Below are 13,152 nucleotides of genomic sequence, written 5' to 3' on the forward strand. Positions count from 1 at the left end.
CCACATATGTTGTTTACAGGCTGGAATGTGGATGTGGTTGCTTCTATGTGGGACGCACTAAGCGTAGACTGAGTGACAGATTCGCAGAGCATGTTTATGCCATCAGAACATCCAATGACCAATATCCTATGGCTAAGCATTACCAACAGGCTGGCCATAGCAGCCCCAGTTCTTTAAAAGTGGTGGTTCTGGAAGTGGTCCACTCCTCTCGCAGAGGAGGGGACAGGCTCAAACGGCTCCTACAAAGGGAAACATTTTGGATTTTTAAACTCAATGCCATGGTTTCCCCTGGGTTAAATGAAGAAATTGATTATTCTCCATTTCTGTAATTTTTGTATGGCCATACAGCTGTTTTTAATTTTGTTTTGACATTGTTTTCAATCATATCTATATATTGTGGTGTTTGGTTTTATTGTACATAATTGGTGTTTCATGGTACATATTTACCTGTATAACCCATGTTGACCACTAGGGTAGTCACCTCCACCCATTGATTATGATGTCACTTCCACTCATTGTCTTCATAAGTGAAATGTTTGTACCAGTACTCCATGTGCCCTGAGGAAGGTCAGAAGACCGCAACGCGTCGGCATAGCCACTCCTAATAAAGGCTTTTTAATTTTTTCTACAATAAGAGTGCCTTGGTTCCCCTTTTTTCTTGGATATTACTGCACCTCTCTCCAAAGAGCACCTTATTGGGATTATTACTCTCCAAACAGAAGCGCTTCTCTCCTCTGCTTTCTGTATGATTATAGAGTTTACATGTTCAAGGAAATATTGTATGATAATAGAAAGGTACACTTTAATTTAATTAAAGAAGTAACAAAGAACACATTTATTATCACAATTGCATTGTGTTCCATGTCTTTCTCCATTTAATAAATAATGCCTAGGTGAATGGCTAAACAAGACAACTGTCTGGACAGTACTATATACAGTATATTCTCATGCTAAAATCGACTGTAAATCCAGATTTTAAAGTTGATATTCTTCCCCGTGGAGCATGCCCCCATAACCTGTGCCCCACCCAACATTTTTAGCTCCAGCCGCCACTGGTATAGCTATTGTCGTGTATTTTCATGCTCTGTAACCATAGCAATGGCCCTCTAATACACACAATGGCCTTTTGACCAGCATGTGCAGAGGCTGTAATATCATCATGATATCATCATGGGTAGATATAATTGCATTAGGGCCCGAGCCAGCAAGACGGCCATGGCATAAATTGCATTAGAATTGTATTAGACCATAGGGTGAATTGCATTAAACCAATGCAGAGTACATTATCTGCCTTCAGGTATGGCAGATAATACACAGCAAAGGAAGATAATAAGATAATAACATCCTATTTACAGGACAGAAAATGACCTCACCTACTATGATCTCACTGGCAAAACTTTGTATCTGACCAAATTAAAATGACGTGGACTCTGTTTTGATTGGCTCAGCGACAGTGACAGGGGGGGGTATAAAATCCTGTACACAGATGGGCTCTTTCTCTTTTTCTTCATATCCATATCTTTGACTTCATATCCTGTGACCGATTCGGACCACCAGCTCCATTGAGGGGCCATGCTGTGTAACCTGCTTTTTTGAATAAACAAGTCTTAAATTTGCTCAAGAACTCTTCTTCATTTTTAGCAGTAACAGATACCAAAATATACGAAATATATGGCGAGCCAGCCAGGAGTAAATATATATAGCTTATAAGTGATTATAGTGACCGTCAATTTTTGCATCTCTTCACTTCTCTCAGCGCCTGGAGGTAAGTACCATTTCCCCCCCTTTCTCTGCTCCCCCTCCCTCTCTCTCTGTCTCTCTCTCTGTGCCTGACACAGTCCCAGCAGCTGCTCCCCCTCCCCCTCCCTCTGCTCTCTCTCTCTCTCTCTCTGCCAGACTTCAGACTTCAGACTTCCAGCTTTGATGTACTTCTGTAATAAATGGTCTTAAGCTATAAACAAAAGAATTTAGATTTGTGTTGAGTATCTGTTAGAAATATAAGATAATTACAATTGGATTGAATTTAAAGAGCCGGATTTAGAAATCTGTATTTGTACATAAATGTGTAATTATACGATATTGTAGAAGTATCGTGTGTGTGTTGTGGAGCAAAGAATGAATTGCTTCAGTGCGCGTTTTGCGAATGCGCTGTCGACAGAAAATTAACGGAAGACGTTTTGTTAATGGGTCGGCAATATTGGTTATTGTGAAGATTAGCGAGAAGCTGATAATTGTGTTATTGTATGTAAAAGGAATGAGAATTCCTGTTTGATAAGACAAAAGGACCATTGTGAGCAGAGCAGAGCAGAGCAGTGAGCGGAGCTAATTGCTTTAGCGCCGTCAAGACGAGCTGTACGCCCGCAGGCGCTCAGATTCCTCTTGAGGGAGAAAACGTGGAAAAAGGCATTAGAGAATATTAGAATGTTGGTAAATAATACGTTTAACTGCATTGAAAGATAATCTTGATATTGCGGTGTCGTGAAAGTAATTTGTTTGGGAAAACAAAAGTTGTGTGGAGACCGTGGGTTTTCACAAGGAAGAACCGTGGTGGAAAGCCACTCCCTTCTCCCCGTCTGTGTGTCTCATTTCAGAGAAAAAAAGGCTGCAAAAGCACACATGCACACACGGAGTTGAAAATCCCTTTTACAAAGGGAACCTGAATTTGATCGATTGCATTGCTCATCTTATGGGATAAGGTTGAATCCATTACACATAGATTATAGTATTTATAAAGTTAGAGATAAAGTGAATTGATCAGCGGGGTATTTTAAATAGTTCAAAACATTCATAGACTGCATCTTACACGGAGGAGCTGATTCATTCACTTCATACTCCTGCAGCGGAGAATTCCATCCTTTCATGCGGGAGTCGAACCCCGATCTCCCGCATACCAACCGGCCGCGCAACCACTACACCAAGAGAGTTAGCCCCTTGACAACCTATTACTTTCACAGCCTATTGTTTTTTACGGTCTATGGATAATTCAACTGTCTAATGAAAACCATTACTCCACAGGGTTTAAATCAATGTATATGATTATATAATGAATAATTCTAACTAATCGTTCATTCTTTTCGCTTGACGGTTGGGTTGTTTATGGATTGTAGAAAATAATAGGTTGCGACTTGAAGATCACGGCAGGGTGGTCTGAAGCAATCGATAAGACATTTTCGGTTGCTTGCAGAATCAGATTCCATCTGAACCTATCAGATCTATGGAAGGAACATGCCGCCATCTAGTGGACGGAACACGATAAGACAAGTCGGTTGCTTGTTGTTGGAACATAGGGGGCCGGTTTCGCGGACGGGCCTTGGGCCTAGTCCTGGACTAAATCACACTTTCAATGTAAAATCTCCATTGGGGATGCTTTTTGGTCCGGGATTGGGCTTGAGCCTTGTCTGTGAAACTGGCCCAAGATGTTGGAACGTAATGTTTATTATCTAGTGGACAGATTGTAATAGTCCAATGATAACGTTTTCTTTCACAGGTTTACATCAATGAAGTGTCAATGACTAAGTCTAATTAATTATGCATTCCTTCCAAATAATAAATCGATTTCTTTACAGATTGTAATTAATAATTAATAATTTCATTCCTTTCAAATAACAAGTCGATTTCTTTACAGATTGTAATTAATAATTAATCATTTTATTCCTTCCAAATAATAAATCGATTTCTTTACAGGTTGTAATTAATATTCGTGTTTTACATCTTTTTATTTCAAGTTAAGTTCTTTTTCACAGTTTTTGATTAAAAAATAGCAGAACAGTTTCTATCTGAGGATTGATCAATCAAGGGTTTGTGGATCAGAAAGACTTAGAGCGTGACCTGCCTTTGTAATTTGATAAATTGTGTTGAACAGCCTTTGTAGTTTAATAATTAAAGTTGACCTGAACTATAATTAGTATTGATTGAGCAATTAAGTGATACACATTCATACACAATAAGGGAAAAACATTTAGATTAAAACACACACACACATAGATTACATTTAAGTCAATAATACACAATACCACTGAAACAATCCGTTGTTCTGAATTGTAATGTTCTGTGTAGACAGTTGACACAGTTAAAAGTTGGACTAGCATCTGTTTAGCAGATACGGCAACAGAAGGTGGGTTGTAAGAAAAGTACACCTTATAGCATACTTTCAGCATATTGAGCAGTATAAATATTTCAGACATGGGAGCCAAACCCAGTAAAATTGTGAGGGCTGTTAATACAGATAAGGGAATATTAGCAAATTCATCCCCTGTGGCTATAGTGGAAAAAATGAATCCTCTTGTTAAGGAGATTAGCAAAATGTCAACGAAATGGAATATTCGTTGGGCAGACATTGAACAACCATGGCCAGAAGAGGGCACCTTTGACTTACAATTAATTGCAACATTGGAGATACTTATCAATGCACATAAGGCGCATCAAAAAGGAAAGATTAGATCAGAGAAACGCAGGTTAGAGTTAGCTATTTTAGACCTCTTCAAGGTAGAGGGGCAGAAAGTAGCATTAGCTTGGAATGAGAAAACAGCTCACATGGATCCAGAAAAAAGAGATGAATTGGCCAAAGCAATGGAAGAGAAAGTGAACATTCCATTCTCACACACAGCTCCAATCTCCAGTCCTCCTCCCTATGCCAAGATACTGGAGGACAATTCTCAGCGGATCTACCCTCAGGTCCCCGTCCTAAGTACGAACGGAGCCTTCACTATCAAAGATGAGGGTGATAATGTACTAGAGAGGGGAAGAGCGAAAGTGACCGTGGATTTCGAACCAGAGAACAAGACAGATGACAGTGAAGATGGCAGTGGAGGTGATGGCGAATGTTCAGGTGCTGACAGCAATGCACAGGGAGGTTACAGTGCTCAGATCAGAAAACTAATAGCCAGGGCCGAAAAACAGGGAAGGACAAGACGCTATAAAAAGGGAAAAGAAGAAAGTGGTTCTGAAGATGAGCAGGAGTCTCTGAAGATAGAGAAGAAGAAAGAGAGCTTAAAGCAAAAGAAGAAGATGTTGGAGGAAGAGGAGGAAGAAAGGGTGAAAAAGGAGAAGGAGGAGTTAAGAAAGAGGGCAAGAAAACTCCAAGAGAGAAGCCTAAGAGAGGAGGAAAGTCACAGACGACAGATAGAGGAACTGTTAGAACAGGTAGCTCAAGTGACATCACATCATACATCCCAGCCGAACCTCCCAAGGTCTACAGCGACACCAAGGCGGGACGAAAAAACGAAGCCACTAGTAAGCAATTATGGCCTTAGACCAAGAGGGAAGGCATCGGAGGAAGAGGAAATTCAGGGGATCTTCCCGGTGCTGTTTCGAGATAACAAGATAGAATATCGTCCTTGGGGTCATACAGATCTGTCTGAAGTGATCGAAAAACTCCCAGTCCTGGAAGATGGGGGTCACCCATGGACTACCGAGATGGACGTGAGACTGACAGGGACGCAGGCCGCAATGGGAGACCTGAAAAGACTCTTAGCCTTTATTACAGGATTGGACACCATGCAGGAAATATTGACGAAGGCAGGACTTCATAAATATATCGGTACATCAGTTTATGACCCAGAGCTCTTCGCAGCAAACAGAGGCAGGCTGTGGAAGGCAATCAGAGAGACATACCCTACTCACATTCACCCAGACAATATCATTGTGATGCCACTGGGAGAAGATGAGAATCCCAGGGGTTTTGTAGCCCGTGTGCACTCTCAATGGAGAAGTGTGACAGGGAAGGATGCCGAAGATAACCCGTTAGAAAAAGCCATAATCAGGGAAAAGATTCAACAAGGTCTCCCTACCCCAGTTAAGAACAAGTTAGCAGAAGTGGTGGGGCTACGACACATGAACAAGGCTGTTTATATAGACAACGTAGCACACCAAGTAGAATTATTTAGAAAGAAGATTCAGATACAGAAGTTACAAGACGAAGACTCACTCAGAAAACTAACTCAAGTACAATTGACTGAAGGCAAGAAAACCAGAGAGAGAGTGCAGACCATAGCCCTACAGGTCCCATCTCAGCCACAGCAACTGCAAACTGTCCCTCCCCAGTCATACCCACAGGGGCCACAAGGGGGGTATCCATACCCACAGGGGCCACCAGGGGTGCAAGTGGTTCCGTACCAGCCATACAACCAGCCTGGCCAAGGACCACCACAAGAGGGATGGACCGCAGCCGGGAAGAAGATGTTAGGACCATGTTTCCAATGCGGCCAGGATGGACACTTAGCCCGTACCTGCTGGAAGAAGAACCAGGGGGGCGCAGGGGGGAAACAAAAAGGAAGATATAGGCCCCCTGCTACACCGGCTCCAGGAGTGGTGAACCCCTACGGAGGCCCAGCAGCTGGGCTATAGGGGTGCCCAGAAGATCCGAGAGGGGGGTGCCAGCTGGTGGTGACAAACAGGCCTGAAGATGAACCTACCATATGGGTGTCAGTCAACCAACGTCCATTAGAATTGATGGTGGACAGTGGAGCAGCCTACACCTGTCTGAAGCCTGAAGATGCCACGCACCTTCCTATGTCTGGGAAATATGTGAAGACAATCGGATTCGAGGGAATTAAACAGCTGATCCCTACTACTGAGCTTGTAAGCTTAGAGTACAAAGGACAGAGAGCAGATCTGTCAATACTTGTATCAGAACACACGCCAATAGGGCTACTAGGGAGAGATGCACTATGCCAATTGAACTGTACAGTGAAATGCACACCTGACGGCTGTCGGGTGACAGTGCCACAAGAGAACAGACAGCTGTCTGTCATGATGGACAACAACGCATCTATGGTGTATTGGGTGGGAGGGCTTAGCCCAGACCTAATGGAACCAGCAAGGATGTGGGACAATTATATCCTGGCACACATGTCAGAGGCCAGAAGGCCTACTGATCCATTGCATTGTACACTCCAGTATTTTAGAGAAGTTGCAGATGCAAACCCAGATGAGTGGCTGAAGCATCAGCCAAAACAGGTACAGCTTAGTACAAGTTGTATAATCCTAGGCCCTCAGGGAGTGGCTATGAAGATAAACAGTGACACTTATCTAGATCAGGAGCATAAGATTGAGGGTAGCATCCCTCATGTGACACTTATGATATCTGAACACTATAAACAGAAGCATTTAGGGGCAATGATGGCAGACTCAGAAAAAGCCAGATTTGTAACGACAAAAGAAAACCCTGCTATCTGGAGGAGCATTGATGGACAGTTCACAAAACTGATGATCTCTGCTCAAGGAATAGGACATCCGCAGACTGTGAAGCTAATGAACCAGCTAATCCTTCCTGTACAACCTGAAAAAGACCTCAGAGAAGAAATGATACAGAATGTGCCAGCAGACCTGTGGGCAAAGAACAGTACAGACATTGGATTTGTGAAATCAGCTCGTCCATTAAGAGTTGAACTCATACCGGGTGCAAAACCCCCTTGGAAAAACCAATACCCATTGAAGCAGGAAGCAATTGATGGAATTGAGCCACAGATCAAAGGATTGTTAGAGGCAGGAGTCTTGAAGATAACTCAATATCCGTTAAGTAACACACCTCTTCTGCCAGTAACGAAACCTGATGGTTCATATCGTCTGGTACATGATCTACGGGCTGTGAATGAGGTAGTTGTCAGCTATCCAGCTGAAGTTCCTGATCCTCATGTGCTGTTGACTCAGATTCCATCTACAGCCAAAGTATTTACAGTGATTGATTTATGCGGGGCTTTCTTTTCTATACCTCTTAGTGTAGAAAGTCAAGGGTTATTTGGGTTTACCTACAAAGGTCAACATTATCAATATACCAGAATGCCACAAGGGTACAAACACAGTCCTCATGTTTTTAATCAGGTCTTGAAGGAGGACTTAGACGGGTTAGGGCAGACGATAAGTAGTACTGCCATTCAGTACATGGATGACATACTCCTTTGTGCCCCAGATGAAGAAACATGTCACAGGGATTCCGTTAAACTGTTAAAGGTTTTGGCGGAGAAGGGACACAAGGTGTCTAAAAAGAAGCTACAGTATTGCCAGGAAAAGGTAACTTACTTAGGACAATCTATTACACAGGGACATCGCAGTGTCACTAATGAACACTTGGAAGCTATTCAGAAGGCTCCAAAACCACGAACGGTTAGGGAAATGATGATGTTTTTGGGCATTACTGGGTATAGTTCAGCATGGGTGGAGGATTACACTAGACTGGTCGCTCCATTGAGGGGGATGATTAAGGAAACAGGTAGTGATAAACTCCAATGTTGCATTACTTGGACAAGGGAAGCTGATTTGGCGTTTGAGACAATTAAACACAAATTGCAAGAAGCGCCAGCTTTAGCGCTTCCAGATTATTCCAAAGAATTTGGATTGTATGTTTCTTCTTCAGCCAAAGGGAAGTATGCCTGCGCTGTTCTTACGCAACCAACAGGCATTGGACCTAGTCCACAGCCCATAGCCTATTACTCTGTCGCATATTCAGAGGTAGAAATGGGTTTCGCGCCATGCTACAGAGCAATGGCCGGGGCATATCTTATGTACGAGAAGGCAACAACCTTAACAATGGGGTACCCAATTACCATTCTCTGCCACCACAGTCTAAGGAATCTTTTGAATCAAGGCAAGTATACTTTGACGATGCCTAGGATTAGGAATTATTACAGGATGTTGGAAAGGGAAGATGTAACATTACTAAGATGTAACACACTTAACCCAGCAGAGACCTTGCCAACCCCAGAAGATGGGGAACCACACGATTGTGTGAAGGAAGCTATGAGGTACTCTAAGCTTAGAGCAGATCTACTAGCTTTGCCTTTAAAGGAAGCTGACGTTGAGTATTGGACTGATGGATCTTGTTACCGGGTAGGAGAAAGTTTACGTGCTGGGTATGCCATAGTCCGATCCCAAAATTCAGGGTTCATTGTGGAACAAGCCGAGGCTGTTCCTCAGCCTTGTTCAGCTCAGTTGGCTGAGTTGATTGCCCTCACAGAAGCATGCAACTTGGGAACCGGACGAAGAGTGACAGTGTACACCGACTCTGCCTACGCCCATAATGTGTGTCATCTACATGGAGCTGTATGGAAGGGACGGGGTTTTAAGAAAACTGATGGTTCGCCTATTCAGCACCACGCTCAAATCATGAAGCTGTTACAAGCCATGATGAAACCAAGGGAATTAGCCATAGTGAAGTGTGCCGCACACAGATCTGACTCATCACATGTCACACAAGGTAACAGGGCTGCAGATGATGCAGCCAAAGCCATTACAGGAGCAGACAAAGCAGGTAAAGTTCTGCTGGTCACACATGAAGCACAGTTACAGGGCATGGTCACGCTTGAGGATTTGTTGATGTTACAGAGTGGGGCAAATGCGCTAGACAAAAACCTATGGTTAACAAGGGGGGCTAGTCAGGATGACACAGGTCTATGGAGAAATCATGAGGGACTGGTTGTGGCACCCCCAGATTTATTAGGCATGCTGATACAGGAAGCCCATGGATTAGCACATGTGGCCAGGGGGGAGGTAAGACGCAAGATCACCAAGGAATATGGTTTTTGGGCTCCATATTTATTGGAACAAATAGACCATATCCTTGGTCAATGTGTGGTCTGTTTGAAAAACAATATCAGACCTGGAATACCAGTGGGAACTGGGCATATCCCTACCCCAAACGGGCCAATGAAACATTTGGTGATTGACTATGTGGACATGATTCGTCCTGTTGCAGGATACAGGTACATGTTAGTTGTAGTGGACAGGTTCAGCAGATGGGTAGAAGCATGCCCCACTCGAAAAAAGGATGCTCAGTCTGTAGCAAAGTTCCTATGCAGGGAATTCATACCTAGGTTTGGAATTCCAGATAGGATAGCGTCAGACAATGGTAAGGAATTTGTGGATAAGACGGTAAAGCTTATACTACAAAAGTTGGGAATCAAGCAGAGATTTGGGTGTATTTACTCACCTCAAAGCCAGGGGATGGTAGAGAGGATGAACGGGGTCCTTAAGAACCGTCTTTCTAAGGTCTGTCAGCATACAGGTCTTAATTGGGTGGAAGGACTCCCTCTTGCATTGATGGCCTGTTGTTCCAGTGAGATTCGAGGGCTGCACTTGACTCCCCATGAACTGGCTATGGGGAGAATAATGACAGCTCCCTGTGCACGAACCAGTGGGAAAGGGCCAAGTTTGGCTCTCTTGGAGAGTGACATGAAAGCCTATGTACAGTACATGACTAACCGGCAAAAGAGTATCTCTTCTTATGTGCTCCACAAACAGGAACGTGAAGAGGAGGTGAACGCACAGGAGAGGAAGGACGCGTTGCAACCGGGTGACAAAGTATACGTGAAGGTCTACAGACGGAAGTGGCATGAGGCTCGACGGGAAGGACCATACGAGGTCGTTCGGTGCACTGCCATCCAAATCAAGGGGTCCCCCACCTGGTATCACGTTCATCACTGCATCAAGGCACCCAATGAGGACGATGAGGGAGAGCCTCAGCAGGATGGTGAGGAGACCCCTGGGGACGAGGAAGTCCACAGCTTGGACATCCAGGCTGACGAAGATGTTGGTGAGTATCTGCGCCGTGATGCAGATGATGCCGGGGGCCTCGTCCCAGACCCTGTCCAGCCCAGAGATGAGTGGGCCAATGGAGATCGTGAAGGATCCAGTGACTGCGACACCCCTCTTGGGGGTTCTACCAAGCCTGGTGTTGCCCCTGTTGTCACCCCTTCCGACCCTGACAATGCTCCAGACGGAGATGTCAGCAACCCGGGCGGCTGCCCGGACCAAGGTACCATTGAGAGACACAGACCTGTCAGTGATACACCCCAACCAGACAGATCCCGTGATACACCGAGGCCAATTAGGAGGAAACTCAAGCCATGCCGTTTCAGAGACTAATATACCCCTTAGTGTTCCTACCCCATTGACTTCTTTGGACAATGTTACACTTCACTCACACACTGTTATGCCTGGACGTCAGAGAAGAATGATCACAGAAGGTAGAGCTTTTGTTTGCCCACATTCACGTTGTACTGTTGATGATTGTTTGATCTATGCCTCGACTGAAGCGGCTGAGTGGTATTTACTGGATGCCAGATATATTACACTTAAACAGCAGTTAGTGTCAACACTTGTGACATTAACTAATGCTGACAATGAGGTGAACTCGTATTGGTGTGCTAGACGTAATATCGGTGAACAGGTGTTTGACAAATCCAACAATTTCAAGGACAAAGTTTGTAGGAACACTCCTGACTTTCCACACCACTTTTTGTTGGACTGTAAGGAATTTGTGCATGAATATGTTTTTCCAGTTGAGTTACCAGGAAAGGTTAAAAATGTTGCTGTGAAGGCTTCTACGAAGGCGATTGTAGTCGCTACTGACGATTATTTGTTGTATGATTCTAATCACCTGGGGACACGGTCCCACCCTAATTCTGCCACTAGTATCATGAAAGATTTTGCTTCAAAAATGAATTATTCTGATTGCTGGATTTGTCAACAGGTCCCTGTAAGTACATCTGCTCCTATGTTTTTCCCCATACCGTTAACTAAAGCAGAATGGTTTCATTATAATTGGCAGGGTTTAGCCCAATTTGTTTTACAGGGCAAGAACCAGAGCTCTTCTTGTCAGCCCAGCACGATTCTGGTTCCTTTAAATTCTTCCTATGCAGGTGTGGATATTGGTGTGTTGGAACGTCTGACAGCAGCAGTTAACAAACACCATAGGCCTAGCGGTGTGGGGAAGGTTATTATTGATAGGCTTACACATTTGTCACAACCAACAGGTCCGAAGAAGATATATATTATCCAAGCTATGTTCGTTCAATTGAATGGTACTGCATTGAGTCCTCATCTGTCATGTTCTGGGAGTGTGACTTCTACACGGTGGAGAGGTTCAGTTGTTATTTCTGGATTGAAATGTAAAGTTGTTGATTGTGCTATGGTGCCTCAAATGAAATTACATGATACCAATACTACCAGACGGCAGAAAGGCACCACGCAGCTTAAGGTCATGCCTCTCGTAAATATTACAACCTGTATTGACATTCAATCTCGGCTCAAGGGCAGCGCGATTCGTCAGCTAGGGGCCGCGTCTTGTATAGGTGGTGTCATTTTCTTGTATCCTGGTACGGAGCTTCAACTCCCGGAGGGTGTGTTTCTTGTGTGTGATAATAATGCATTCTCTAAGCTTCCTGCTTTGAGTGAGGGTCTTTGTTATTTAGCTCATCTGATACCTTTGATTAGGAAAGTTACTCGGGAGGAGATGTCTGTACTTCACAAACAAGCAACCCATCGTAGTCGTAGGGCGTTATCTACCGCTCAGAAGTTTTTTGGCCTAATATTCCCAAGTTATGGTGTCTACAACTCTCAGACTGAATTAAGTGCCCTATCATCCGTTCTTGAAAAACACATTAATGCTTCGGATGCTGTAGTATCTGCCCTGGCTACTGAATTGACTGAAACTAAGAATGTAGCTCTCCAAAATAGAATGGCTTTGGACATTATTTTGGCCAGTCAGGGTGGTACTTGTGCTTTGATAGGCGGTGAATGCTGCAGTTATATTTCGGATTCTGGTAACGCTCTGTATGATTTCCATGAATCTAACAAGAAGGGTATAGAGGATTTACGTAAAGAACACGGTTGGAATACATTGGATTTCTTTGATTCTGCTTTTTCAGGTATTGGTAATATGATCAGGTCCGTCGCTATTATTCTTGTTGTCATTATCATCTGTATTATGTTACTTGGTATTTTAATCAAATGTTTTGGAAAGTGTATTTCTGATGTTCCGGTTAATGCTTTAATGATGGCCGACATAGCTGATGAGCAAAAGCTGGATTCTGTTTTGCTTTCTGATTTTGTTTCCTCTTTTGATGATTTGTTTATTAAGTGATGTTTTGTGATTGTTTGCTTCGGTTCCTGTTTGTTTCTTTCTATATCATGTGATTGATGTCGGTTGTGAAGTGATGTAATGGTTACGCGACAATGGAAGCTCCTGACTATGAAAGTGTTATCAATCTGAGACAGCGGTAAAGGCTGTTCTCCAACTGGGGCCATGTGCTAGCAACCTCTGACCCTGCCGCTTCGAGGACGAGGGAAACATCGGTCGTTGGAAATTTCTGTATCTCAGTTTTTGTATTATGCATGATGAACTGAGTGTGGTTTAATTGTGATTGTTATTTACAA

The sequence above is a fragment of the Nansenia antarctica genome (assembly GCF_963989245.1).
Source record: "Nansenia antarctica genome assembly, chromosome: 3".
Lineage (NCBI taxonomy): Eukaryota > Metazoa > Chordata > Actinopteri > Argentiniformes > Microstomatidae > Nansenia > Nansenia antarctica.